Source organism: Rhipicephalus microplus, chromosome 4 (genome assembly GCF_043290135.1).
Source record: "Rhipicephalus microplus isolate Deutch F79 chromosome 4, USDA_Rmic, whole genome shotgun sequence".
Classification (NCBI taxonomy): domain Eukaryota; kingdom Metazoa; phylum Arthropoda; class Arachnida; order Ixodida; family Ixodidae; genus Rhipicephalus; species Rhipicephalus microplus.
The window spans coordinates 41,450,114-41,474,084 of record NC_134703.1 but is presented as its reverse complement, the minus strand read 5'-3'; the positions used below and the strand labels follow the sequence as shown (position 1 = coordinate 41,474,084).

Genomic DNA, 23,971 nt, shown 5'->3' with positions numbered 1-23,971 from the left:
TCGATCCCTACGCGGTAGAATGGTTCAGCAGGGATCTCAATAGGGTTAAGAAGGCCAGCTGGAAGCGATGTTGGTCGTTTTCGACGTTGACAAAGGTCGCAGCTGACGACATACTTTTGCACACAGCGATATAGGCGTGGCCAGAAAAAACGCCGCCGGACGCGATCATAAGCGCGGGTGACTCCCTGGTGACCAGCGGCAGGTTCATCGTGAAGCTGTCGGAGAACATCTACACGCAAATGGGAAGGCACGACGAGAAGGCAGTCAGGACTATCAGGGCGCATGTTCTGGCGGTAGAGAACTCCTTCATGAAGGAAATACAAGTTCAGAGAAGTGGGTGGAGTAGCGGAACTCAGGCTTTCTATGATGGGAAGTAAATCCGGGTCGCGGCGTTGCTGAGAAGCGATATCAAGAAAGTCTGATATTGATAAGACGCAAGCCTCCGTAGCTCTCTCTGTGGCGTCTGGTGGATCCACTGGATACCGTGACAGGCAGTCGGCGTCTTGATGGAGGTGACCAGATTTATACACGACTGAGAAGGTGTATTCTTGGAGGCGTAGAGACCAACGACTGAGACGTCCCGTGGGATCCTTTAGCGAGGAAAGCCAGCAGAGTGCATGATGATCAGTTACAACAGTAAAACTGCGGCCGAAGAGGTACGGGCGAAATTTAGCGACAGCCCAAACAAGAGCAAGGCACTCTCTTTCGGTGATGGAATAGTTCCTCTCGGCAGGGGATAAAAGGCGGCTGGCGTAGGCGATGACACAGTCACGTCCATGCTGACGCTGAGCTAAAACAGCACCTATTCCGTGGCCACTCGCGTCCGTACGAACTTCTGTCGGGGCAGTCTGATTGAAGTGAGCTAATATTGGCGTAGTCGTGAGGGCTGCAATGAGCGCCGAAAATGCAGCACTCTGAGGCGAATTCCAAGTAAATGGGACGTCTTTTTTAAGAAGCTCGGTGAGAGGCCGCGCAATATCGGCGAAATTTCGGATGAAGCGGCGAAAATAGGAGCACAAACCAAGGAAGCTCCGGACATCCTTATGAGAAGAGAGCACGGGAAATTGAGTCAATGCGCGAATTTTGTCCGGATCGGGCTTTACCCCAGATGCGTTAACGAGGTGACCAAGTACAGTTATTTCGCGATGGCCGAAACGGCATTTTGAGGAGTTCAGCTGGAGACCAACGTTGCGAAATACTGTACAGTCGCTCTAGATGGCTTGCGAACGTTGGTGAAAAAACAATTATATCATCTAAGTAGCATAAGCAAGTGGACCATTTGAAGCCGCGCAGAAGGGAATCCATCATGCGCTCAAAGGTGGCCGGCGCATTACAAAGCCCAAACGGCATTACTTTAAATTGGTATAACCCATCGGGGGTTACAAATGCTGTTTTTTCTCGGTCCCGTGGGTCAACAGCGATCTGCCAATAACCAGATCAAAGGTCAATGGACGAGAAAAACTTTGCGCCATGAAGGCAGTCAAGGGCGTCATCTATTCTTGGTAAAGGGTAAACGTCCTTCTTAGTGACCTTGTTGAGATGTCTATAGTCGACGCAAAACCGCCATGTGTTGTCCTTCTTCTTGACAAGCACGACCGGGGATGCCCACGGACTAGATGAGTGTTCGACGACGCCTTTGGCGAGCATTTTCTCGACCTCTTTCTGGATGACAGAGCGTTCGGCAGCGGAGACGCGGTAAGGGCGGCGATGAATTGGGTTGGCATCGCCGGTGTTGATGTGATGGGTCACAACTGATGTCTGGCCTAAAGGGCGGTTGTGAAGATCGAATATGTCCGCATAGGATGTTAACAGACGGTGGAGGTCTTATGCTTCGGAGGGCGAAAGATCTGGCGCTATCATTTTGGCAATGTCAATGCTTGACAGGTTGGGCGCAGTGAGCAAGTTGACGTGCGGAGTAGGTTGCTGAGCCGACAGTTCAGAAATATCACACTCTTGCAACGACGACATGACGCCTAGTTTAATACCAGCAGGCAGCACATGCGTGGAGAAACCAAAGTTCAAAAGAGACAGATGGGTCTGATTGTGGCGTACTCTCACCACGGTGTGCGGGACAGCAATGGAGTGCTTTAGCACAACGTCGGTAATAGGTGAAACGACATATTCACCATCGCGCACAGGCGGATCACACACGAGCTGAACGTAAGTCGCGGCTTGCGGCGGAAGATGCAGGAACTCGGTGGCACAAAGGCGACTTTGAGCATCATGGGCAACAGCGGCGTCAAAAGGCAGTTCCAACTAAAGAAGACCCGTCGAGCAGTCGATAAGAGCGGAGTGCGCAGAGAGAAAGTCGAGGCCAAGAATCACGTCATGTGGGCACTGCTCAAGCACGGTGAACAATACGATGGTCTGGCGCCCAGCAATACACGCGCGAGAGGTACACATGCTGAGAACGGCAGATGTGCTCCCATCGGCAAGCATTACTGCACACTTAATAGGAGGCGTGATCACTTTTCGCAGTTTAATACAAAGAGCGGCGCTCATGACTGAAATTTGTGCACCAGGGTCTATGAGGGCTGTAACGGTAACGTCATCCACCAAAAGGTCCGAAATATTGCGGCGTGTAGGAATCGTCAACAGAGGATTTGCAGAATGGGTCGTTAATGCAGCGTCACCTCCGGGAGCTGCATGGTCTAGTTTCCTGAGGTTGAGGGCCCAGGTCGTGCAGGGGACCTGGATCGAGAAATCATCGGCGAAAGAGATCGGCGGTCTTGGGGTGATGGTGACCGGCTGAACCTTCGGCTCTGAACGTTAGTGGGAGCAGGCTGTGGATCGTACGGAGTAGAAAAGCGGCGAGAACTGCCTTCAAAGCGACGCCATGTCCCAGTGTTCCAAGATGAATTGGATGACCAACGATTGCGACAGTAGCGTGCAATGTGGCCGGCGCGAGAGCACTGAAAGCAGATCGGTCTATCATCCGACGTTCTCCATTCAGCAGGGTTCCGGTAGCGGGAAGGGTAGCGTGAAGGGTACACCGGAATCTGGTTAACAGAAGCCGAGCTCTCGGTGGTGCGAACAGCGCAAACAGGTGTGATGCCGAGATTTGCTATTTCTTGGTGAACGACGGCTTGGATGAGGGAGACGGTGGATGCGTTGTCTTGAGGACCGCCAGAGGCGATGGCTGCAGGAGCCATTGCTTCGAGTTCGCGGCGAATGATTCGGGTGACATTTTCGGACGATGTAGCTTGCGTGAACTTGGGGCTGTCTTCGCAGGTCGAAGTGGCTGCAGTATTAGGCACACGCGCAAACTGGTGGGTTATGCGACGGTTCTTGGCGTGCTCGAAGCGCTGACACTCCTTCACAATCGCGTCGACGGTGGCGCAATCTTTAACGATCAACAAATTGAAGGCGTCATCGGCAATTCCCTTCAATACGTGAGCGATTTTGTCAGTTTCGCTCATGTTCTCGTCCACCTTTCGACAGAGGTCCAATACGTCCTGTATATAGGATACATATGATTCTGTCGATGTCTGCACGCGACATTCCAGGTCTTTCTTCGCGGCCTGCTGTCGCCCAAATGGCCTGCTGAATAACTCGAGAAGCTTCAGTTTGCAAACGTCCCTGCTGGTCAACTCCGACTCATGCGTCTCATACCAGGTGAGCGCCGTATCCCGCAAGTAAAATACAACGTTGGCCAGCATCAACGTAGGGTCCCACCTATAGTATTCACTCACGCGCTCGTACAAAGCGACCCAATCTTCAACATTCACCTTGTCCTTGCCTGTGCCCGAGAAGGTTCCGGGGTCTCGTGGAGGCAGGAGAATCAGAGGAGGCAGCAGCTGCTGCTGGTGCTGGTGCTGCTGGTGCTGGCGCTGCTGGTGCAGGTGTTGCTGCTGCTGCTGCTGCTGCTCTTGCGGGTGGGCCTGTTGAGCCATTGCAGGAAAATGAGGGTGGCGACCACTCCGAAGTTCTGTGTTGGTTTGCCGGAAAAGCGAGGTAGGCGTACCCCGCACCTCCACCAATAATCTTACAAGGAAACGTATATTTACAGATATTTACAACGATTACACGCGGTGACAGTGCCTGGCGCAATGGCGGGCTGGAACCAGTCTCTATCCACTTCGTAGTCTTTTCTTTCAGGCAGGGACCCTCTGCCGCTTTATGACCCAATCCCACTACTGCCTTGTGGCAATATGTCCTCGTTCGCTGTCCCAGCGAAACTTTCTCTTTATATATACCTTTAATCCTATCCTTTTAATCCCTCCTCACCGCCATCCCTTGTAAGCTACTGTTGAGGTATCGCACCCTGATGCAGACAGTTACGGGGCTCACTTTTCTCTTCTTTTCCGTCTTATAACCACTTCTCTTCTCGGTGCCTTCAGTGTGTTCTTGTTGTCACTGGTTAGATGGCGCGAAGTGTCGGCAGGGCGCACTTCAAAAGTGAACGCCACACGCGTTGCGATGCGCGTGCTTAAATAGGACGGGGGCAGTCCTGCACTAGCGCTTATATTGTGATCGCGGTCACTTGTATGTCTAACTTTCACCGAAAATGTGCTCTGAAGTTACAGAGAACACGAAGGTCACTTCACTCGCCGCAGCGGCCACGCTTGCGAATGGAGCATGTTAGTCACGCACATGAAACATTTACGCAAGTTGTTTGCGGTCGTTTTGTCTATACTTGTGCTTTCATGCTGTAAGTCCTTCATTCTGTTTGGGTAGTAGTAAATAACTTTATTACTTTTGTAGTAAACAACTTTAATATGAATTTGAATTGAGTGCTTCAAGTGTCGAGTTGTTACAGTTAGCACTCATCCTGTGTTCATTTCATGCTCCTTCCTGCTTGAAGAACATGCTCAAACTTTCGAGTGGCTTGCCGTTCTTCACTTGACATTGCTCTAACATTCATTTATTTCACCTTGTGGTGAAATAATGCGTAATAAACGCTCAACTACCACTCGGAAGACAGGTTTAACTTTCGTGTTATACCATTTCTTATGACAGTGAGATCAGTCATGCTTTCTTTTTTTTTTTGCACATCTCGAGTGGATCAGAAATGAACTATTTTTTCATGTGCGTCTCAGGTGCAGTTTCAAGTTTAAAGTGTAGGAGCATTACGCGACACAAAACAAGGTGTAGTTCTTTCGAGATATGGGTACCGCCCGTAGTAGGATAAATGGTGTATATAAATACGCCACCGTTATTACACTGCAAGATGCATGACGCATGGCTGAACACCAACGCAGTCGGAATTGTGGAGCGAAAGGTAGTAGCGTGCTACATACTGGATATGACGTAGACGGCACAAGTCGAGAGTGTCCAGTAAATTGCTCTCGCAATTAAATTCAGCGTTCTTGCACCCTGGTATATTGCATGGACAAACTTCGAGTCTCGCGAGCTGCCGAAGTGGATCTCGGAGGCCACGTAGACAGAGACGCGTGGTTGAGATCTGCTGCGCCAAGAGCCGCTAAACTGCCAGCTAAAAACGAGCTTTAAGGGATCTCAATGAACGTTAGTTGGTTGCCTGAACAGTTCATTCGCCCTCTTATCGGGCCATGTTATGCTCCAAAATCATACGTATTTAATGTAATTCTCAACTAGAACCGGAACCATCGATTGATATTGTAACGCACTTTTCAATAAACTCTTTTAATAAGCTAACGTAGGCTGGGCGAACTTGTGCCCGAGAATTATAGCACAGCTAGATTGTCTCGAGGATTGCCTTCTGCCTATTCTTCTACGTTCTTCTTTTCTTTCAACCCGGTTCGCGCGCAGCTGGGTCCCGCAGGCTCGTGCATCGCAAATCATCTAGAAGGCACAAGTATTTGCTAGCGCGCGTAATTTAAAGTCACATTGTGTCATTGCCCCCCTTTCCAGAGTGCATCGTCCCGATGCTTGTGTCAAACTGGTTGCATGGCAGTCATTCACAAACCCTCGTCGGGGATGTCGTTAACGTCAGAGAACGTTGTATCTTCAGCGTTTCATTGCCTGTCGTGATATGGTTTCATCCTGACGACATGCACAGTTTCCGTGCGATGCCGCCGTCGGGATGAAATATCCTGCCCGTCTGGCGTAACTTCGTAGTTGAGCGAGCCGACGCGGCGGAGCACTCTGTACGAACCGAAATAGCGGCGAATCAGTTTTTGTGACAGTCCACGTATTCGTACAGGAATCCACACCCATAATCTGTCTCCTGGTGCGTACTGGACGTCTCTTCTTCGCAGATTGTATCGATGCGTGTCGGTTTTCTGCTGTTGGAGAATGCGATATCGTGCCAGCTGTCTAGCTTCTTCTGCTCTTTGTATGTAGTCGTGAACGTCATAGTAATTCTCGGGCGTCTCGTCAATAGGTAACATTGCATCTAAAGGTGTCGTTCCCGTCCGGCCAAAAACAAGTTGGAATGACGTCATCCGTGTTGTCTCTTGCGTCGCAGTGTTATAGGCGAATGTTGCATAGGGTAATGTTTTATCCCAAGTACGGTGTTCTATATCAACGTACATTGACAACATATCAGCCAGCGTTCTGTTCAGTCGTTCCGTTAGACCATTTGCTTGGGGATGATATGCCGTCGTTTTTCTATGACTGGTGTGCGTCAATTTTATGATACATTTCATCAGGTCGGCCGTAAATGCAGTCGCTCGGTCCGTGATCAACGCTTTTGGAGCTCCGTGCCACAGTACTATGTTGGAGACGAAGAATTCGGCTACTTCAACGGCTGATCCTTTAACTAGAGTCGCTGTCTCGGCATATCTGGTTAAATAGTCGGTCGCAACTATTATCCACCGTTTTCCCGATGATGACGTAGGAAATGGGCCCAGTAAGTCCATTCCCACTTGTGTGAATGGGGCTTCTGGTGGTTCTATCGGTTGAAGGAGACCTGCTGGTTTTAGCGGTGGCGTTTTACGTCTTTGGCAGTCCCGGCAGGTTCTGACATAGTGCCGTACAGAGCTAAGCAACTTCGGCCAGTAGTATTTAGTGCGGATGCGTACTAACGTTCTGCTTACTCCTAAGTGTCCAGCTGATGGATCGTCGTGGCAAGCCTCCAAAATCTCTGGTCGCAGAGGTGAAGGGACGACAAGCAGGAATGTCGCTGTATTGTTGTCAAAGTTCCTTTTATACAGGATGTTGTTTCGTAGGACAAACGCTGACAAGGCGCGGACAAAAGGTCGTGGAACATCGACAGACTGTCCTTGTAGGTACTTGATCAAGAGGAGTATCTCAGGGTCGGATCGCTGCTGATGTGCCATCTCTGATGGCGTTACAGCTCCCAAGAAAATAAAATCTTCACCATCCTCGGTGGAAGCAGAAGCAGCAGGTTGAATCGGAGCACGTGACAAGCAGTCCGCATCACTGTGCTTGCGACCTGACTTGTACACAAGCGTGATATCATACTCCTGTAATCGCAAGCTCCATCGTGCAAGCCGTCCACATGGGTCCTTGAGATTAGCCAGCCAGCATAGCGAATGATAGTCGCTTATAACTCGAAAAGGCCTACCATATAAATATGGTCGAAACTTGCTGATAGCCCATACCACGGCAAGGCATTCTTTCTCGGTCGCTGAGTAGTTCACCTCAGCTTTCGAAAGAGTGCGACTGGCATACGCAATGACTCGTTCTTGTCCGTTTTGCCACTGGATGAGCACGGCCCCAAGACCTAAATTGCTTGCATCTGTGTGGATATCGGTTTCCGCTTCCTCGTCAAAATGCGCCAGAACAGGATGGCTTTGAAGGCACTTTCGTAGTTCATTGAAGGCATCCTCTTGGTCGGCAAGCCATACGAAAGGCATTTCCTCTTTTGTCAGCCGTTTCAGTGGTTCAGCAATTCGTGAAAAAATTTTAACGAACCGTCGATAATAGGCGCAGAGACCTAAAAATCGCCTAACAGCCTTTTTGTCTGTTGGCTTCGGAAATCTTGCTACGGCCTCAGTTTTTGCAGGGTCTGGGCGGACGCCTTCTGCACTGATGACATGGCCGAGAAAAAGGAGCTCACGGAAGCCGAAATGACATTTCTGCGGTTTTATCGTCAAGTCCGCTGATTTGATCGCAGTGAGCACGGCCTAGAGTCTTTCCAAATGTTGCTCAAAGGTAGCAGAGAAAACTACAACATCGTCGAGATAAACCAGACATGACTGCCATTTAAGACCACAAAGCACTGTGTCCATCATCCGTTGGAATGTGGCGGGTGCTGAACAAAGGCCAAAAGGGAGTACCTTGAACTCGTATAAACCGTCCGGTGTCACAAACGCTGTCTTTTCGCGATCTCTTTCGTCCACTTCTATCTGCCAATACCCACTTTTAAGATCCAATGAGGAAAAATACCTGGCATTTCGCAGCCTATCCAGAGTGTCGTCAATTATTGGCAGAGGATAAACATCCCGTTTGATGACGGCATTCAGCTTCCGATAATCAACGCAGAAACGTAAGGTTTGGTCTTTTTTCTTCACAAGAACAACAGGTGACGCCCATGGACTTGATGAAGGCTGGACTACATCGTCTTTGAGCATTTCTTTAACCTGATTACCAATAGCTTCTCTTTCTTTTGGTGACACTCGGTAGGGATGCTGGTGTATTGGCCTCACTGACTCGTCGACAATGATGCGATGTTTAGCGACAGGAGTGCGTCGAACCTTAGATGACAACGAGAAACATTCGGCGAATTCCCTTAAAAGACGCTCTATTTGCTCTTTTTCGCGTGTTAGTAGGCCTGGCTCGATGTCGATGGCTGCAAGGACAGACTCCACGTCTTCGAAATCAGAATCATTTGTTTCAAAAGTTCGCAGCTCCGTAACCTGGACGAAATCATTCAGACTGGCGATGACGGTTCCTTTTGCAACGTGCTGCACCTCATTTCCAAAGTTTGTGAGTAGAACATTTGCACATCCGTCACGTAACTTAACAAGGCCTCGTGCCATGCAGATTCCTTTTTGCAGTAGTAAGGCAGTGTTGTTGTCAGCAAATCCTTCGAATTCACTGAATGCTTTGTTGTTTACTGCGACAGATATGCTCGATCTTGGCGGAACCATGACGCCATCATCTGCAATACAAAGGTCATATACGTTTTCTTCCGTTTCAAAGGTACCGATTCGCTCGGAGGATTTCAAGCTGGACGGTTGTGCCCTCGCGATCTCCGACTTCAGCGTAGCTCCCGCCGGCTGGTTCGCCCTCCGCGGTCTCCTGATGCCGTGCAGCTCTCGCATTGTGGCACCCCGCCCTTGGACTGCTTCGACCGGATCCCCACTTTCCTATCTCCTTCTTTTTTCCTCTCGTTGGCTGGCGGCTTCTTATCCCTCTATTTTCCTTCTATTCTTTTTATCCCTCCTTCCTTCTCCCTATATCTTTTATTCCCCATATCCCATTCCTCTGCTGACCTGTTGAGGTGTCCTCGTAAGGAGAGACAGTTACGGGTCGGCACCTTTCTTTTCTTTTCTTCTGATATAACCACTTATATATAAAGGTACCAATCGCGTGCCTAGTCAAGAATGAGACGGAAGATTCTCGCAAGTTAATTACAGCGCCATTAGCTCGTAAGAAATCCATGCCGATAATCAAGTCTCTTGAGCATTTCGGCAGCACAATAAAACTGGCGACGTACGTGAAACCCCGTATTCCGATTCTTGCTGTGCATATTCCAGTAGGGTCGATGAGGTGCCCTCCTGCTGTGCGAACTTGTGGTCCCTTCCAAGGAGTCAGCACTTTCTTTAGTATTTTAGAAAGTCCGCTACTCATCACTGAATAATCTGCGCCGGTATCTACCAGTCCGATTACTTCGTAGCCATCAACGAACACACGTAAATCGGAAGCAACGTCACTATCGAAGCACCGGTTTCTGAATTGGTCGTCGTTCAGAGTCAGCAATGGAGGTTTTTCTGCATTAGAGTCGACAGCGGCCTTGCCTCCACAGGTCGCTGACTCTAGTTTTCCCGACGCGGGCTTGGGGAACGAGACCTTGGGGAGCTGGCTGAAGGTCGGGGGCTAGGCGATCTATACCTCCCCGTTGTCGTTGCCCGAGGTTGGTGTCGTTGGAAGCCACTTGAGGTTTGACGACCTGACAGGTATTCTTCAATTTCGAAGGGACGTTCACCATTTCGTGGTCGAGGTGCATTAACAGGAAAACCACGGAGTCCTGCCTGGCGGTAGTGGCACGTTCGGTAGAGATGACCAGGCTCCCCACAGTGGTAACACAGCGGTATCCTCTCGGGAGTACGCCAGACATCGCTCTTCCTTAGTCTCCTCTCTGGCGTTGGCTGCAGGGTGCTCGGCGGCATCGGGTACTGCATAGGTGTAGCCGCCGCGACGTCCGCACGTCCTGGAGGTCCTCGTAGTAGCACATCAGCATACGTCATTCTCGTCTTCTGTTGTAGTGGCGGCCCCGGCTGTGCGTTGCTCGAAGGTTCGCGTACCACCTGCCTGACCTCCTCACGGATCACATCGGCCAGAGACGAAAGCATTGGAGCGTTCTGGTCAAGACGCTGCCTCTGCAGCTCTTCTCGCACAACAGACCGCACCAGCTCGCGTAGTGCTTCCATGCCGTTACCGAAGGCTGGTGGCAACTTGTCCAAGGAAGTGACAATCGCATCCCGGTTGTATAACCTTGCTCGCTGTTGTAGCGTTCTTTCCATTGTAGTCGCCTCGGAACGAAACTCGGCGACGGTGCGCGGCGGGCTTCGAATTAGTCCGGCAAAGAGTTCTTGCTTCACGCCTCGCATCAGATGGCGCAGCTTCCTGTCTTCGCTCATATTTGGATCCGCTCGGCGGAATAAGCGAGACATGTCTTCCAGATACATGGCGACAGTTTCGTTATTGCGCTGATTTCTTGTCTGGAGCGCAGCTTCAGCTCTCTCTTTGCGGTCTGTGTTCGGGAAAGCAGCGAGCAGCTCCCGTCGAAAATCATTCCATGACCGGAAGGTGGCTTCGTGGTTTTCATACCACGTTCGTGCGCTATCTTCCAGTGCGAAGTAAACACTTCCAAGTTTGCGCTCTTCCCCATATCCGTTAGCCTTTGCGACGCGTTCAAAGTGCTCAAGCCAGTCCTCTGCGTCCTCGTAGCTTTCACCATGGAAAGGCTTTGGTAGCATTGGCTGGTTTACGACAATGTTGGCTGGAGTGACCTGAGCTGTCATGTCGGTTGCGTACCCGTTCATAGCCGTTGATGTTCCAAGCGAAGTCGATAAAGGTGAAAATTCAGGACCCTCACCACGTAGGCGTCGACTGCAGCGCTGATGAACAGGCGTCAGCTCGTTGGGTCGAAATCGCTGTGGTTCTGGACTGTGCTCCGTCACTCGAGAGGGGCTTGGCATCACACCCAGCACTTCCACCAGATTTGTAACGCACTTTTCAATAAACTCTTTTAATAAGCTAACGTAGGCTGGGCGAACTTGTGCCCGAGAATTATAGCACAGCTAGATTGTCTCGAGGATTGCCTTCTGCCTCTTCTTCTACGTTCTTCTTTTCTTTCAACCCGGTTCGCGCGCAGCTGGGTCCCGCAGGCTTGTGCATCGCAAATCATCTAGAAGGCACAAGTATTTGCTAGCGCGCGTAATTTAAAGTCACATTGTGTCAATATACTTAAGTGACCTTTTCGATATCCTTAGATTTACTAATTTTTTGAAATATTCAAGTATGCCTAAGTGACCTTATGGCAATATTCAGAAAACCGAACGTAGGCACTCGAGTGGATAGGCTTTGGAAAGAAACAACACCAACGCTACGACCACTCGGGGATAGTGCCACTAAACAATGTTTGCATTATTGACGCTGCACTAGAGATGATGACGAAGCAACGCAGAGTACACAGAACGAGTGATTTTTTGTAACTGAAACATTTATTCCGGAAAAAAAATAACAGCGAATCCAAACCGAGCAAAGTGAAATGCTCTACTGTCTCACCTATCCGACGAAGATGTTTGTTGTGCCCGCAGATGTTTTCACGCTCTGTTCTTTTTTAGAAACAAACCTTTCAGTTGCAAGACAGCTATCATTCTGTGTAAACAGCGTTCCTCTGTTATCCTCATCAGGGCTGCAACAATAATGCAAACATTGTTTAGTGGCACAATGCCCAAGTGGTCGTAGCATTGGTGTTGTTTTCTTCCACAGCCTATCCACTCGAGTACTTCTTTGTCTCTAGCTATGCGTTCATCATGCAAACATTTCAACTTGACCTATGTTTCAATCTACAGCTGAACGATGCTTATAATTTTACACTAAGCCTTGTGGCCCACTCACATATATTCTAACTATAGGCACATGTGATCAGGCTTTTATTGTAAAAAGTGTAGTTATATTCGAAGGAGCAATTGATATGTTTAAAATGTATGATATCTGCTACCACGTTCGAACTACAGAAAATGTGCATTCTTTTTTTGATAATGTGTATATACACCTCCATAGCCTCTAAAATGTTCCCCTTGTACTTTTTAGAAGCCCTTTTTACAAGCTGCTTATGCTCGCACCTTATCGAGCGTCGGCGCGTACACTTCTCCCGTGATTTCAGAAATGCTCACTACATGGCGCGCCATGACTCAAAGCGTCGGTCTTCCGGCGATTCCAACAATGCTCTATAGATGGCTTGCCACCGCTCATGACATTGGCTTTCTGTTAGTTTCTAGAATGCTCACTTGATGGTGCACCATCGCTAAAGGCGGCGCACACCACTCTCAGTACGTGCGCTTCTTTCCGTTTCTCCGGAAGCTCACGCAGTGAATGCCCTTCATTACTGCTCGGCCGCATAAACACCTGAAAAGCTAAGGCCCGCAATGCAGCAGCAGCTTGGGCATGTCGTCAAGACCCCCTGATGACAGCCCGGGATATATAAAGCGTTGATACGTCTATATATGATGGGTGAAGATGTGTACAGAGGATTCGCAGGCTACCCGATCATCTACGAGCAAGCTTCTCTACCCTCATGTAATATGTAGATATGGCGGTGATATTTTGCAGCACTTTTAGTTTGAAATATATCTTCTCAAGTTTGTGTCACTGCTGACGCTTACGGTAAACTCTAGGTAAACCTCTCCAGTAGGGACTAAAGCAGGCGTATATTCATGCCTAATGATTACATGACCACTGACGGTTAAACTAACAGTATTCCTTTGCTAAGTTTGGTATGTTCGAGTAATAAAGTTTAGGTTTCAAAAAAAACAATAATTGTACAAATGGAAAAGAGATAACGTTCATATGCACGGGATAGTAGCCCCAGGAAACTGTCTTTATGAGACATCAACTCGATCATATGAGGGTTGCCTTTGAAAGCAGTGCGTTTTAATTTATTTTTTGAAATATTAGTCTGCAGGTATCTCTGTGAACCTTCGACGCTTCAGTGAATGAACTCGCGTGTGAATATCATCATCGCTCGGTATGGCTTGTCGATCAGTTAAGCATGAACGATCAAAATTTAAACCATTTTATAGGGTTTGTGTAAGCTTTGAGGCATGGAATTTGATGACTAAGGCCACGGGTGGTCCTCTTTTGCGGAGATATTGGCAGTGGTTGGTGTTGAAAAGAACCACCTCAAACTTCAAGTAAGGGTGCTTCAGCATGCAGGAAAATGTGTAGCACCATTCATTTTTTAAAGTGTCGCAAATTAAGAGCAAGAGTGAACTAAAAACAATCGTGACATGATAGAAAAAATGGTAGGCATGTGAAACATTTCGCAGCTCCTTTCAGCAGTTGCCTCGTGGCTTTGAATTCACCTCAAAAAGAGCCAAGTTGCTCCCAACGGGTGCCTACGTGGCACTCACTACGAAATTTGGTATTTGCGTTTTCAGCCTTCTCGGACAAATATCGATCAGTCTGAAGCTCTTGCCAGCACTCGAGCATTTTCAACGATGCATCTATTATAATTGTTAGTGAATGATGAAAGAGCGAAAATAGGAGTGAGAAAGCCGTGTAAAAAAACAAAAAAGCAAATTTTGGTGACGAGCACTTAGACTCGCGAACGCCATGCCTGAAACTTTTACGTAATCCATATCGATAAGATGCGATCACCGTCGCCGCCCATGCATGGAGGCACATATTTGGCCAAAATGCGTAAACAGCTTGAAGCCTATCATGCTCGCTTCGACAACGCTGGCGTCCAAGCTAGCAAAAGGAAGGCAGGAGGGGGCTTTATCAACAACGGAATAATAATAAAGAAACTGGGCTAGGTGTGTGAATAAAAGCATCGTCGAGCGCTCAGAAAGGCTTCTTTATATGCAGTTTCCACCCGAATGACTGCACACAGCTGTTCAAGCATAATGTCTAATGTGCATTGCGAAGACTTGGCAGACGGGATGGATGGAGCAACTTTTTCTTTTTGTTCCCCACACATGAAAACTCTGGAAGGCGATTCTCGTGCAGTGCAGCTGAGAATGCATAAAAGTCATCCATGCACGGAAAATTTATTTCCTCATGCCATACTCTCTCTCTCTTGTTTTTACCTCCATCACATGCATGTGGGGTAGAAGTTCTCGTGGGCATACTGCAATTACACGAGATTCACTGGCAAACTTTTAACGCCTTGCTCGATTTATCATTTGCTCGTTCAAGGAGAAAAATAGTTGCTATACACTTATGCCTTAGTGTCTGGCTTGCAATAAAAATTGTTTATTGTGAAAGTTTCTACGTTCATTGATGGCTTTTGATGGCAACGTTCATTGAGACATTCGATTTGGCAGTGTCTTGATTCACCGTGAAGCTTTCATGAAAAGTCATGCGTCCTTTACGCGCACCACCCACTTACCACCGTACATTTCCTAAATTTAACTCTAGCTAATTGCAAATATTAACGTTAAAGTAAGGTAATCGCTATGGAGAGGTAGCAGACATCAATAGCGTGTGCAGGATTGTTTTCTTGCGTGTGTTTATAGGTGTGTGTAAGCTGAGCCATTGCCTAGCAACCGCCGCAGCTGACAGCGCTGCTCGTCGCGTCTTCAGGCAAGACATCATGAAGAGAAAGGGTTGCAGAAACCGCGTTGCAACAACTGAGAAGAATGTGGCGTTGCATTGTATACATCCATGTATATACCCCTTAAGATATCAAGCAGTGCCATGGCCACTTTTGTCCAGCGGCCCTGGCAATATGAACCAGCTGGAACAGCTAGCCTTTCGCGCTTCATGTGAAATCATTATTGGTCCCTTTTTAACTGCAAGCAAAGAGAGAGGTACGGTTTGTGTGCTCAGAATAATGATTGTCGCAGTGCTTTTTCACTCGTCGCTTCTTATTGAATGCTCCAGAGACTAAATACTAGGTAGAGACATTTATTGTGAACGAAAAAATGCAGCATATTTTTAAAAGGCAGTAAAATCGGATAGCTACAGCACCAATTACATAACGTGCCAGCTTCAGAATGTGTACATCATGTTTTACTGCAATGAAAATATGTGAGAGGTAGCAAACGTCGTCATTGACTGATACATTTATTATTGAAAAAAAGCAAAAAAAAACGAAAAGAAAAATGTCAAGGGGGCTTTCTCCATTTCAGGACATCCGTGGCTCCAGTTGATCGCCTGGCTTGCCCCTCGAGACCCCTCTGGGTCTTCAGGTTAGTCAAAAAACCTAGTTAAAGAGGGTTACTTTATAAAGAGAGCTTGTGTTAATTTTTTTTTTGCTAAACTTAACAGTGCAGCGCAGCGGCTAAGCATATTACCTCATAAAAAAATCTTGAGACACTGTGAATTAGGCATTGCATGGCCTATTTTACCATATTTCATTTCACTTCTTCACATAAAATTTTATTACGTACTTGACTATTTTAATTAATTTAAATTTATTGAAAATTTCATTTCCACTCATATTTACCACAAGGCCATTAATGCCATGACAAAGATAGCATTCACTTATGTTTCATAAGTGCGCCTGGGTTTGTTTTAAGAATTTCTCAGTCAAGCTACAGCGGAAGCAGCATTCGGTATATGAGGAATTGTGGCTCCTCGTAATAACCTTGTTTTGTACCCTGCGTGCCTCAGCGTTAGTGAGTGCTTATGGGGAACATTATGACGAATGTGGAAGATTATGTCTTCTGATGCGACTGGCTTACAAGAAGCTCGCATTGAGAACTATCACGTGGTGGGATGAGAGTAATTACGAAGCCTTGGAAACGTTACACAAATGTATCAAGGGATACGCAGTATTGGCCTCCCTTCACGTCTGCCACCGCTAATCCTCCGATCCTCAATACACAGAACATCAGAGACTAAGTGCTTCAGTTTCATTCACATGCCTGTTTGTATGGATTTGTGCTGGGTCTCTACTTAGGGACGGCCACTATTATGCAAGAGAAGGAGTAGACTCAGCCCCACATATGCCTATACTCTCCTTAGATAGGTTGAGTAAGAATAAAAAAAAACATTAACACGCCTCAGCAACTGAAGCTTGCGGCATAACAGAATGCACTAAAACGGCGAATAGAAAGCGCTAAAATGATGTGCAAGGCACTACCGGCTTCATGATGCTAAAAGCGAGATAGAATAGACTGCTGCATAGTTGCTACTCTGCAAATCAGCCCACGTGTTCTCTTAAAACTCAACTGCAATGGTACGGTATTTCCTTGTCTTACAGCGAAAGCTGTCATGAAATAACAAGAGCCCATTTCGGTTGCGTGTAGTTGGTGGCGGTGTCCATCAAAGCTAGCGCGAGCAACTAGGAAAAAATTATGCAGGATCGAGAGGGTGTGGAACCCAGGGCTAAAGCGTGACAGTCTATGATTCTACCACAACCTCGCACTGATGCTTGAAACACCTCCTCAAAAGAAATTATGTGCCATGGTGGCGAAGGAATCAAACTAACAGATAGGCAAAAAAGTAAACTTTCTCTAGGTGACATTATAAGAGTGAGTGGTTTAAAGCTCCCTACACCTATTGCAAAGATCTCGGCCATTACTACTCATCGTCATCACTCTAAGAAGCAGCAAATTGTACGTAACGCATTACAGAATGTGCAGCGGATTCCTCATTTCTTCACGGAGTGATTAATAATACCGTAGTGGGTACTTTCCTTCTTCGCAAAATTATGATTTATACCTTAATGGGTACATCTAGTAGTCCCCACAAGAGAGTTTACGACGGGGCTCAAAAAAGGCCACTCTTCAAACTTTTGCTGTGACTCAGTTGTGCGTCCGCGCAGGGCTTGCTGTTTTTATTTTATTTTTTTCTACTGGCTGCAACATGTATCACCACCTTTAATGTATGTTATTCGTAGAGATTATCTATAGTAAGAGTCTATAAAAATTACATTTCTAAGGTACAGTGCTTCCCCGTACAATGTTATACAATGGTATTCAATCATGCAGCTACAGCACATTTTGTCGCTTCAAGCATTGCGCTTTACACAAAACAAATATATCAAGTCTAGTCAAGAGTCTACATATTTTATGTATTTCAGATTCAGTTACATGGTAGGAAAAGTACAGAAGGAGGCCTTTAAGTTTCAGAGAAACTGACAGGAGACATCCTATGGCGACATTAATGGGGAAATTACAAAAAAAGTACAAAAAAGTGCATTTTCGAACAATCACTAACGAGCATAATTAACAGTAACAATACAATCATTACATAACATGATCTGAATACTACTGATAAAATTAGACATGAAGATATGCAATAGCAGGGGATAAACTAGAGCAAAGCAAGTATAAAAAACTGCACGTGACAAATGCAACTGGTTTACATCAGTTGCGTAAGTTTTACAAATGCAAATGTTAATGTAAAGCTAACATAAAATTGTTTAAATCTATTATCAGTTAATTACACAAATCAGATGAGTCCATAAATTCCAGAAGAAAATGTTGAAAATGTTCCCCAAGAAAATAGTTGAATTTTATCCGTATCACTTTAATATTCGCCGTCTTATAAGATACGCGCCGGAACCGGGATATGAAACGGATGCACGCCGTTGTAGTACATCCTAGAAAACTTTCAACTGCCTGTTTTTCTTGTTTATGGCTATTTTTAACAGTGGACCTGAACTTAAGCATGCCGCAGTTCACACTTCCCGTCCATCGTAATAAGACTTCCATTTTAATGAGACTGATCTGTCACGATTTCCAAAATGCGATACTTTGATCATAGTTGGTGCTCGTATAGACCACATCGTAGAACTCAAGTTTATCACATTTAGGACCCTACTGATATGAGAATCCACGAGATTCTTTTTCTGGATTTCGGTGCTTGAAACGCCCAGGATACTTGGCCTGCTCACTGTTTCACACTGCATAACGCCACTTGTGCTACGGCACCAAGGTTTGTTTTTGCCATAAAGATATAGCTGTGTGGCGATATGTCAATGCGGAATATTGCTAAGCAGTAGCTTTCAAGATTCTCTCTCTCTCTCTCTCTCTCTCTCTTTGTGTGCCCGTGTGCTAAACAAAAATGTGATCCACCAGCAGCAATTATATTACTTCAGGCTTTTCACACCAACTTTGAAGGCAATAACTTCTGTATGTGAAACATGCTGAAGAACTACCATAAAGCAAATAGACTAATAGAAAAAATGCACAGCCGAAGAGCATCAAATAGCCCGAACAAAGAGATGCGAACACTGAAAGAACTCGGGTACGCCTTTCCCGTTTTTTCCAAGATCACGCACAGTGGGAGATGTTTATACAGGCATCATGGGCTGTGGTCTCGCACGATGCTTTTTGAAACCAGAAGAAAAACTTCTTCAAAGAAAACTGAAAGCCAGGCGTCCGTAATTTACGATGCGTCGGGCACGCCATCCCACGTGGGTGCGCCGGAACCCCGGATGTGCGTTCACGCAGACATAATCGAGAGTTATGGGAGGACACCGTGGAAACGGTGACGTAATGGTCTCGTCTGGTCAACGCTGAAAAGAACTTTTTGTTTCACTGTTCTCCGTATTCCCTCCTTAGTTATCGTTGTACACTAACCACAATGCCTTCGACGCGAAGCATAATCATAGCTTGCTTCTGTTTTGTTAGATAGCATACTCTAGTTTCATTTTGACTAACGCGAACTGATTAGGAAGTACCTTGCGAGTGCGGGAGTAAAAAGAGGACACCGAAAGGTTGAGTTGCCAGGCAGCGAAAAGCCAACGACAAACCATGTGACCCGAAAGATTGGCTCGTGTATCTTATTGGCACGTTTTCAAAGCCCCGCCACATGGGAGGGTGCCCAGGGATCAGTGGTGCATCAGTTCTTTCTTAGTAGTGTGGCAGTTTGGGCTAGTTGGTATGATATGACGGTAGTTATAGCGCGAGAACAGAACGACGACAAAGGAACGAAGACACGAGCGCTCGTGTCCTTCTTGTCTCTTTGTCGTCGTGTCCTTCTTGTTTCTTTGTCGTCAGTCTGTTCTCACGCTATAACTGTCGTCTTTATTAGTGTTGCTTGAAAGAGGTTGGATAGACAGGTTAGTGTAGAGGCCCCTTCGCAACAGAAGCCAAGCGCGTACAAGCTGTGAACACTTTCTCTCTTGATTGTTGGCCTGTCCGGCCGATCTTAAGAGTCGAAAATGAACGAATGAAAATGACTTGAGGTATTCGCAAGAGCTAATGAGGATTTCTCACGGTTCAATGTTTCCGAGAGTTTACACACTCAAGCGAGTGAAATAGTGAAATGAGAAGGGGAATCAGTCAATAGGAGGAGAAAGAAGGAAGAGACGACAAAGGAAAGAGAAGGCGACGTGTTACAGAGATTCGCATTCAACTTGTTGTCCTCTGTGTGCAAATCCTCTTAAAGTGTGATCCACCTTTCAAGAAATATTTTTATATTTTAACTCAAAATCAACTGCTTTGTGTCTACGTGAAATATTACTGTTAACCCTGTAATTCCCACTGTATTATATTTGGTACATTGATTATAATAGCTCAATACAGCTATCATAGATGTTCTGATAACCAGCTTATTGCCGATTCGGCATGTTAGAAAGAAGGTACAGTGACTCACATATTATATGATAATTTTTAATTATTTGCCGCGATGACTAGTTAGGTTACAGATCAAACAAAATTTTATTTTTTTTCTAAAGTGAGCTCTACTAGAAGAGTAATAAAAACAGTGAGTAAATTCTCGCGATTTTTCTGTAGACGTAACTGTTCGTGGGCACTACAGGGTTAAACATGCACCTAATGTTTTCTGAACAGAAAACAAAATGTATAGGCAACTTTATTGGAACTGCCGAAATTGTCCAAAATGTACCCAACACATCAGCAGTCATAACTACCGTTTCAACAACACGAAAAGGAAACGCGTTGTTTAAAATACGACTGTGACTGTAGGCCGCGCAATGAACAAAGATATTTGTGCTGTCGTCCGTAAAAAGTATTGTCTTGCCTAAAGGGCGGAAATAGTTATTTCCACAGGTTTTATTTTCGTGTAAATCTCAGAACAACCAAAATAATTCATCATTTTCAATTATTCTATTGATTACATTGGAGGATGCCTCAGCAGGAAGCGTCGAGGTTGTTTTAGTAAGGTATCAATATTTGCAAAAAAGTTACTAGCCTACGTGCCGTGAAAAACAATTTAATTGGGGATTGTGAGAAAAAAATGAGAATCCACATTTCTTAGCTCTCGCAGAAACTTATTTTGTTATTTTGTGCATTTTCCTACCCCTTGAATTATATTTTGTGTACGCAACATTATTTGCATATATCAGGAGATATGTTTTTGTAGTATTGCCCATTTTAATGTGCACCAAGTTTTTTCTGCTTTTGAGTTTTCGTTTATTAGGCTACACATTAGCCAGTGCTATTTCTGTTTTCGTGCACGCCGTAGTTCCGATGCATCCGGAGGGAAAGAAGCAACGTCAAGCAGTGACTGTGTTTTTTTTTATGCTCCTCCTCAGCCATGTATTTTTTTGTATGCATGTCCGCAATAAAAACTCCAACTCAGACTAAAAATGTCATTGTTGGTTTGGTGGCAATCGCGGGAAAGGTAGTAGCATTTGAAAAAAAAAAACACATACGTTGCGATATTTTCCCAGACACCATTCTGAATGCCCGAGTATTTTTAGAACGCGAAAAAGAAAAACGAGCCCAAAAATGTCATTTTGAAGATTGGTGACATACCTTAAAAGCACAACTGCTTGCCATTTTTTCTCCATAAAGCCCCCCTTGAAAAAAAAACAAACAAAAAAACTCGGATGTCCTGCCTGCAGCCAAACTATGCATTCCAGTTTTTACAGTGAAAGCTGTCATGAGTTCACAAGGATTGCATGCAGCGCCGCAGTTGTCCGCCGCGGCCGCTGCCGTCGGTGTCCGCACTAAACAGACAGTGGTATTCGTACCAGGGTCCCCTGTGCGAGCCTAATATTCGGCCGCAGAGCCCCACCGGTGCTTGAAACTCCGTTGCCAACTAGCCTTAGGTAGGCTTGATGTCAGGAAAGGACCCGCGTTAGTATGAGTAATAAAGCAGTTTAGAACAGCAAATGAGCAACCAAGCGTAACACAATGTATAACGCATAATTCTTACGCAATAACGCATTAACACAACGCATAATTCTTCATCGTCGTCAGCCACAGCATAAAACATTTGCACAAAATTGCTTGGAAGTTTGTAGCGGATACTACGCTTGACTCTGAAAGCTGGATTACTAAACAATACTGATGTATATTTATGGCGTAGTGAGTACCCAAAAAGTGTGCTTGTAGCGGGTACCCAAAGAGTATACTTGGAAAATACCCCGAAAGACCGCTCTTCCCGCTTTCGCTGTGAGTATACTCCGAATTCCGCGCCGGCCTGCCACTTTTTTTCTTACTTTCTGTCATGCCATTTGCAGTGCCAGCTGTTGCAGAAGCAATCTAGTAAAGTAACCCGTCTTTCTTGGAGTGCTGAACTCAGAGCTCAGCCAGTCGCTGTAATATGCCGCCTTTTTTTTTTTCTAGCGCGCTCGCGACTTCGTTAAGTCTTCTCGAGAACTTTATAAGAGTTACAGTATCGCAAACATGTGATTAAGTATGCGGCTCAGGTTGCGTGAAAACCGGGCATTCTGGAATTAAGAATGAGCCAACGAAATACGCTCATTATTCTGGCACGTATTCCATCCTGACTTATTCGTATGCATTAGTTATGTAAACGGATTAATAGGTTGCCGAATAATGTCCGGAATAATTTACGTATAGGGGGTGAGTGACCTCATGGTGAGGTGCGAATGTTCGACTCGCCTGAGCGTGAAGGTGATTCTCAATCGGCCGCAGCCGGTTTCTTACTCATCCGATATTCTCGCTGCGCTTCGCAATTAGAAGCAGCTGCCATGGCTCCGTCAGAACACGCCAAGTGCTGTGAATGTGTTAAAGACGCGATAATAGCGTTTGCGAACAGGCTCGGTAAAGTTTTCACCTTTGTGCAGATTAGTACGCAGTCTGGTGGTGAAATCGGCAAGGAAAAAAATTCGGAGCACTTGCCTTAGGGGGAAAGACTGGCATGTGCGTGCTTGACCTATCTATCTATCTATCTATCTATCTATCTATCTATCTATCTATCTATCTATCTATCTATCTATCTATCTATCTATCTATCTATCTATCTATCTATCTATCTATCTATCTATCTATCTATCTATCTAGCCGCCTATGACTTTTAGCTCTCACGGCCGTTTCGATAATGTTATCGATACCAATCTTGGCATGCCATAACATGACTGTATGAACAACATATTTGACTAGTCATAACATGAAAATCATGACATGTATGCCATGAATGTCACGATTTACATTTCATGGTCCTGCAGATCTTGCGGTGGTTTCGTTCATATGGAACGTTGCGAAACTAGAATGGTATGGCATAAATTCATTTTACAAGCGACAGACCCTAAAATGAAAATCATGACATGCGTGTCATGTAACAACATGACTACATGTCACGTTCATAATGCACTCGCGGCCATTTAGCTAGCTTCACTTATACCAAATTTGGCAATACGGGGCGTGAATGAATGACGAAGGAATGATACTAGTGCGAACATGATAGACATGAGATGCGTGCCATGTAACAACATGACTACATGCTACGCTCATGGTGCACTCGGCCGCTTCGCTAGCTTCACATGTACCAAACTCGGTATTACGTGACGTGAACGGACGGCATAGGTAATTGGCACATCCAAACATGATAATCACAACATACATGTCATGTAACAACATGACTACATGCCACACTGATGATGCGTTCACGGCCGTTTTTCTAGCTTCACATATGCCAAATTTGGTATTACGCGACGCCAATGGATGACGAAGGTATGTGACTGGTGCAAGCAAGATAATCATGACATGCGTGTCATGTGAGAACATGACTACATGCCACAGTCAAGGCGCCAATACATTTCGACGTGACGCTGTGCGCGTGCTCACCGGCGTTCATTTCGTCGCGTCACGCCGGCGTTGCCACGCCAGACGCCGGTCCTGCCCCATACTCGCAGGCGCGCGCCGCGCTGCATTGCTTTGATGCATGTGCATTGCAGCGACCGGTGTCCCTCCGTCACGAAATGAGGGAGACGCAGTGTTGTCTGGGTTACGCATCGGCGTGAATTTCGAGCCGGTGGCCGTTGGGCCACGCTGACGGACGCTGGTCGCGCCGGTCGTGCCTGGCGTCAGGCTATAGAATGCTCGCGTTTTGCTTACTTAGCGTCACTCTGCCAGGCGTGCACGTGTGCCAACGCTACATTGAAGCATATTTGGCCTTACATGATGCGCTGGCGGCCGTTTTGCTAGCTCCTCATATACCAAATTTGGTGTTACGTGACGTCAATGGTTGACAAAATATATTACTGGTGCAAACATGATAATCGCGACACGCATGTCATGTTAGAACATGACAACGTACCAAGTTCATAGAGTGCTCAAGACCGTTTCGCTAGTTCCATATATACTAAATTTGGTATCACATGACGTGAATAGATGACGAAGGTAAACAAAACATCCAAACATGATAATTATGACACGGAAGTCTCGTACGGCATCATTTGCCTCCACCTCGTAACGTTGCGCTGATTTTAAAGTGACATATCAACATTTCTCAATCGTGCTTCGCGTATCATCGATTCCCGCTGTACGTAAGATCTGCCATTTTTTTTATTAAACGCGTC

The 23,971-nt window shown here is 46.2% G+C and overlaps 1 long non-coding RNA gene across 1 annotated transcript in view; it reads left to right on the top strand.

Annotated features, from left to right (window-relative positions):
- Positions 1–23,971, top strand: part of LOC142813889 (uncharacterized) — a 166,147-nt gene that overhangs the window by 32,378 nt on the left and 109,798 nt on the right. The window contains exon 2 of the long non-coding RNA XR_012894717.1: positions 15,414–15,473. This is a non-coding gene — a long non-coding RNA (uncharacterized LOC142813889). The remainder of the gene's footprint in view (positions 1–15,413; positions 15,474–23,971) is intronic.